We start from the raw sequence: 7079 nt of genomic DNA, 5'->3' as shown, positions 1-7079 counted from the left end.
TTTTTGGTGAAAGCATGTTGTGGGTTACACTGCTAAGCACAATTGCACTTGGATGGACGACTCCTATCCCTCTACTTGATGATTCAGAAGAAATAGATGAGCCTTGCTTTGAGCCCTGCTACTGCGAAGTGAAGGAAGGCTTGTTTCATGTTCATTGTGACAGCAAAGGATTTACAAATGTTAGCCAAGTCTCACAGTCATGGCTTAGACCGTTCAAGCTCTACCTGCAGAAGAACTCTTTACGGAAGCTCTACTTCAACAGTTTTCTGCACTTGAACAATGCAGTGGCCATTAATCTGGGCAATAATGCCCTGCAGGATATCCATGTTGGGGCTTTCAATGGTTGAGCTCCCTGAAGAGGTTGTACCTTCACGAAAACAAATTGGAAGTGTTCCGGAATGACACATTTCTCGGACTGGAGAGTTTAGAATACCTTCAGGCTGACTATAATGTTATCAAGAGAATAGACAGTGGGGCTTTCCGAAATCTCCACAAACTCAGAGTGCTTATCCTTAATGACAATTTAATTCCCATGCTTCCAGCGTTTCTTTTCAGGTCTGTCTCTCTCACGCACCTTGACTTGAGAGGCAACCGACTAAAGACATTGGCTTATAAAGGGATTTTGGAATATATCGGTCGCAATCTTATGGAGATCCAGTTGGAGGAGAACCCTTGGAACTGTGTCTGCGATATCATCCAGCTCCAAGTCTGGCTGGAGCGGATTCCATACACTGCAGTTGTTGGTGAGATCACATGCGAGTATCCTTTTCACCTCCACGGGAAGGACCTCAGAGAGATAAAACGCAGTGAGCTTTGTCCCTTATTGAATGAAGCCGAGATTGAGTCAATTCTAGGCATTCTCCACTTACCATTCTACACAGGGAGAGTGAGGCCTACAAAGCCGTCATCTATAGTCTCCCCCAATCAAAACACTGTTTCCTCTGTGGAACAAAGAGAAAGACCCTCAAAGCCAAAAACGTCCCAGGCCCTCAAAGACACCACCAACACCACGCAGCGTGTTCCCTAATCAGCCGCCTGTAGCCGGATACCAGACAAGGCCGCCTATACCGATCATTTGCCCCATTGGATGTACCTGTAACTTGCATATTAATGACCTTGGTTTGACAGTCAATTGCAAGGAAAATGGGTTTCGAACATTTCTGAGTTAATGCCTCGACCCTTGAATGCTAGAAGCTTTACTTAAGTGGAAATCTCATTCAGAGAATTCACAAGTCTGATTTTTGGAATTTTTCCAGTCTTGATTTATTGCACTTAGGAAACAATCAGATATTTTATGTCCAAGAGGGGCTTTTGTTAATCTTCCTAATTTGAGAAGCCTTTACCTGAATGGTAACTAATATTGTGAAGTTAACTCTTGGATATGTTCCATGGCTTGCACAGCCTTGAGTATTTGTATTTCGAGTACAATGAGATACGAGAAATCCAGCCAGCTGCATTCAGTTTAATGCCCTCCCTGCAGCTAGTCTTTCTCAACAACAACCTCCTCCAAACGTTGCCCATGGGAGCGTTCGCAGGTACTCGCTGACACGCCTGAACCTGCGGAACAACTACTTTCAGTGCCTCCCAGTCAGCGGTGTTTCTAGAACACCTGCATGCTGTTGTCCAGATCGACCTGAATCAGAACCCCTGGGATTGCTCCTGCGACATCATCCCTCTCAAAGAGTGGCTGGACACGCTGAGCTTAGTGGTCATAGTCGGAGAAGTGGTGTGTAAGACCCCCGAGCTGGTCTCAGGAAAAGAATTTACGCTCTCTGAATCTGAAGTGATTTGCCCTGAGCTCCGACAGTCCTCGCTGTCTCCTGCTGAATCAGATAGTGGGTTTGTTACTACATATCCAGAGGTGGGGCCGCATCCGCCAAAAGGTGCAATACCCCTCTCCGTTCTCATTCTCAGCCTGCTGGTTCTTTTCGTCTCTGCTTTCCTTTGCTGCGGCAGCTCTTTGCGCATATGCTCTAAAAAGCGAGAAAAGCTACCCTTTAGGAAGCAAGGGGAAGTGGGTCTGGCGGGTATTCAGATGGAATGTGGAATATTTACAGAACAGCCACCCACCTTACCAGAGACTCCTCCTTCCAATCACGTGTATGATAGCATCGTGCTTCCTCCTCACACATGTGCAGCAACCCCGTTTACAAAAGCCAGACAGGAGGAGTCAGGGCAGAAGCATCCATTCTCAGAGACAAAAGAGAGTGGTTCGCACTACAGAACGCTGGTGGAGAAGGAAAAGGAGTGGACCATGGCAATCTCCAGCTCCCCTATTAACACTATTGTCACTGTCGGCATGCCATGTGGTGATATTGCCAGCTTCCATGAAAACGGAATTCTCTGCCCGACTGTCATTGATAGCCAAGGTCCCACGCCCAAGGTGGGATTAGTGGACAGTCTTTTTGTCACAACTTCCCAGTTTAGCAACCTGCCTGACAGACACACACACCCTCCCTCAGAGTATCCACATGCCAAACAGGATGCCAGACAAATGCAAATGATCACAAACACCACAGGGACAAGGACAGGATGTCCTAATCAAACCCAAAGTGATTACCCTGAGCTGAGGGCTAGACTCAAAACAAAGATGGATTACATTGATATGCTGGAGAGGTCATATCAATTCTAAGACATGTCAGATGTAAGACTGCACATCCAAAATGAAAATGGTAAGATGGAAATGGATTTCCCTCAAGTTGCTCTGGAGGAAATCCCTCGTTTAGATTTTTTAAAGTGCCTTCATAAGAGCAGCCAGCAATGTTGTAAATGAGTATTTTGTATCACAGTTTTATTTATCTAAAATACATAGATTTAAATTAGAGGGAAAATGATCAACTGCTGTTTCCAGACTTTGCAATGTTGGTTAACATGTGACGCAAATTATACATATGAATGCAGGGCGTGTGGTCTTGGCTTTTAACTCGTTTGCATTGAAAACTTCTGAGATATTTTTTATTTAACTGAAAATTGTCCTTCAGCAATAGAGATACTGCAGTTATTGTATAACTGTTAATTGCTTTGTTGAATCTGTATTTTCAAATTGAGTAGATTGTCTTTATTGGGACTTAATGAATGGTTTTATGGACCAAGGTAAGGTCAAAATATGTAAAAGCTTGGGAAATATTGATCATGTCTACAGATGTACCTTTTCATGGTTCTATCTCATAAAGGCAGATCTGTGGCATATATTTATTCTTAGATTCAGTGTTGCAATTATTATTGTAAGACATCATGTTAAATCGGTGTATAATGATTATGCCTCTGGTTTAGCCTTCCATGAAAAAAACTACAACATAAATTCAATAAAGGGTGCGTAAACTAAGCCAAGTTCTTTAAACTGTACCATTTTGGAGTATTTGCACGATGCAGAATTTTGGCCTCTACATAGCATGCATGCACACATACACAGCACTTTATCCATGTACTTATAGTATGCTTCAAACGAGATTCAAAAGAACAAAAGTGTTTAAAATGAGACCTCATATGCTAGAAACTAGTTAAATAACGGTGCTAATCTGTCAAGAGATTGCATGATATTAACACAGTCAATTTGCAGAAGGCTGTCAGGTCACCCAGAGACCTGGAGGAGAGGAAGCAGGTGAAAATGTGCAGCATTCTTATAGCATCCTCTGCAGTCTCTAGTCCCCTGAGTGTCCATGGGAGGGCATCAGTTAGATACACCTATACCATGCATAAGCTGGCTTAACCTAGTTATGCAGCATTGCGTAAGGGAGAAAAATACCATTTTTGGCATCATACTGTAAATTCCTTGAATAAATCCAACCCTGGAAATAGATGAAGTTGAATAGTTATGAATATCGAAGTTCTGTCATCCCACGATTTGACGTTTGTCATTTTTATTTCCTCATTCTCATCACGTTCTTCCATTATTTCTCCTCTGATTGCATGAAATGCAATTACAAACCTTCACTTAGAGCCATTTGAACACATTATCTTATTTCAAAGAGCTACAGTAAACATTACAGTAATGGAGCATCTAAAGTATGAAAGTGTGCGCCTGATGTTTTAATTGCTCACAAAAGGGTTTTGCTGTTGGTCCAGGTTCTCTAGAAATTGGCCAGTGGATGAGCGGAAAGTCCAAGGACACGTGTTCGAAAGGAGGATAACGTCAGGGCCCCGGATCGGCTCTTATCGCGCTGCCCCTGTTTATTTCTGCTAATGTTGTACTTGGCAGTTTTCATCCCTCACACGCTATCCCATCATTTACACAGTTGGACGTTTATAATGGCATTTCTGCTTCTGGCATCCAGACCTGCATGTCAAAGAGAGCAGCTTCCTATCCACCTTTCCTCAGCGATAATTCGTAAAGCTTTTGTCCAAAGTATGAGGAGAGATCATCCACCCAATGCCACTCCAGTAACCCTCATTATACGCCTCTGCCACCCAGTCCCACAGAAGGCCTGGCCAACTGATCCTGTATGCAGTGAATGTGATCCCAGGGGCAGTCAGCTGCTCTTCTACATAGTGCTCATGTGCCTCGCCAAGACAAGGTGGTATTTAACCACAAGACCCTGAAAAGAGAGAAACAGGCAAATATGAAATGATAGATTATGTTTAATGGTTAATGGAATCTAACTAACCTACAGTTACTTTCTTTGAAAGTATTGTGTGACTTGGGAAGGCTCCTAACGTACAGTGGCATCATTATGAGGTTAATAATTACTTCAGAAAAATGCTCTCAGAACAGCCAGTTTAACAAAACACCCATTATTATGAATTCTGAACACGACACATGGCGATGAATGTGAAAATGTAATGTGGTACACAGCGGATAATGTGTTCCCAACACGTAAATGAGCCACAAAGTACCTGCGGAATTTTCAATGGAATGCAATTAAGTCAGCAAACGGTGTGTGCCATTGCTCTCTGACATTTGCATTTTTACCGGAGACTGTGGCCTTTTCCTCTGGCTGTCATGCCTGTAATGTGTCTGCTCAGACATGCCGTCAAAACCCATGCCCCTTGGGAAATTCAGGGACACCACAGTGCAGGCAGTTGTCATTTTACTTAGTTGAAATGCTGGACAGTTGGACATGGTTCAAGTGTTCTGCTGTCGTCAGAGCTGTTCTTTCTCAAAATTGATCACAGAGCAGAAAAAGAAGAAATGTTTGCACTGGCTTGCATATACAGTAGATGTATTTCACTTCAACAAGAATTAGGTGTGTTACTGTTCTTAAAAAAAAAATCAGCAAAGGCCTTTCTAATATTGACCAATATTGCTGCGGTGTTGTGTTGTGTGATATTTACTGCATGTGGTTTGCACTTTAACCTTTCACTATATTGAAGTTGCTTGTTTGAGAGAGAAAAGGGGAATAATAAGAATGTGCTTGAAAGGGACAGGTAGGGGACAGAGAGAAAATGGAAAGGTTATTTAGATAACGCTTATTTAGTTTAAAATGAAAGAGCCACAAGAACTGTCACAATCACACTTTGTTAGATATCAGATTTTAATTTCCCAAAAGCCGCCTGTTTTATTGAACCAAATTAATCCCGGTTAAATACTATGCTACAGTACAATACTTTGATTTTAAAAATTGAAAAAACTAGGAGCTGTTTTTTAACTATTGTCAACAAATATTTTTCATGTCAGTTAATACATTAATAAATGCTGCAGAAGTTTTGTTCATGCTTACTTCATGTTAACTGAAGTAGTAAACTAATGTTAACTAATGAACCTTTTTAAAGTGTTACCAAGTTTTGGTAAGTTTTTTTTTTTGGTGTATTTTTGTTGATTCAGTGGTATTAAATAAACATTTTGATTTGAGTAAAATCTAATTTAGCTGTGACCACATGAAGCACTTTTAGTAGGGATGGAAAATATCCAAATATGTATCATATTGGTTATTTTCCAGTATATTCCTTTTTTCAGTATCAATGATTATTTAATATATTATATTTCATTTTCATTAACCAAATTCTAAATATTTTATACTGTGTGAATAATAGATGACTCCATTGCTAAAGTTAATCTTTTTTTAAAAAACACAATATTTTAATAACACTGTGACCTTTAAAATGTGACCTTTCTTGAAAACTTTCCATACTGTTCATTGTAGTGCTGTGATGTCAAAATTCACTTGTAGAATTTGAAATGATTTTAGTGTGTTTTTATTCATTATTCAGACAATTATAGTATAGCATGCATGTTGTATATTAATATAGCCATTTATCAGTTAATTAAAAAAAACAAAAACAAAAAAAAACTTTATTTTCCTCATTGTTATTGGTCAGAATTTTTTATTTCAGGGCATCTATTTTCCCATTCCCGTCTCTCCCTGTGGCTCTCATCCACCTGATTGTCAAATCAGCTCACAAACCTTGACTGAAAGATAAACTGTGGTTGCTACTGTATGAAAAAATAAGAGAATATTACCTCACACAGCAAACTTCTTTAAAGGTACAGCCGGTGCAAGAACAGGCTGGTATTTTGTATTCTGTACAGGTTCAATCTCTGTTTGAAGCAGCTCTGACACCATGCTGAGAGCTTTGTCTTGGGAAAAGAGAGTAGGATGCTGTCAAACTAGATCTTTTGTTTCTCCTCCTTTACTTTGCCTTCTTTATCTGGAATTAAACTCTGCCAGCAAGGAGAAAAGTTGTTTTAGTGACTGACGAATGACTTTTTATGCCCAGTTTCTTGGTACAGCGGGAGTGCTGATATAGTTAGCATGAGTTGGTTATTCCCTGTCCATGGTGCTGAATTTCTTTTATGCAAAGGAGAGAGAAGGTTTCGGCAAGGCATTCTGCAATGCTCTGTGCTGTGCAGCTTTTGCATTGTGCTATTTCCTGCAGTGGGAGCTGATTTTATGCATTTGATGATGAATCTAGAATCTACTGTAGTACACTGTGATGCAGCCATCTGCTCCGACTCTTAAGACTGCCATCTGCTGTAGTTCTTGGACATTTATGGGAGATCTGTCAGTGTAATTGTGTGTTTGTCTTGGCTGGGAGGGCATTGATCTGACCCATGGCATATAACAGAGCACCATCACTGTCTCAGTAATTACATGTTTTCATTAAGAAAACTTGATCAGCCTGGAATGGGGAGACAAATGGAA

General features: G+C 40.8%; 1 pseudogene; it reads left to right on the top strand.

The window, feature by feature from the left end:
* Nucleotides 1-13: 13 nt before the first annotated feature.
* On the top strand, nucleotides 14-2753 carry LOC113119253 (SLIT and NTRK-like protein 3; annotated as a pseudogene).
* The last annotated feature ends 4326 nt before the right edge of the window (nucleotides 2754-7079 follow it).

The sequence above is a fragment of the Carassius auratus genome, chromosome 2, assembly GCF_003368295.1.
Source record: "Carassius auratus strain Wakin chromosome 2, ASM336829v1, whole genome shotgun sequence".
In the NCBI taxonomy this organism is placed as follows: domain Eukaryota; kingdom Metazoa; phylum Chordata; class Actinopteri; order Cypriniformes; family Cyprinidae; genus Carassius; species Carassius auratus.
The sequence above is the reverse complement of the archived record's forward strand: the minus strand, read 5'-3'. Positions and strand labels throughout refer to the sequence as shown.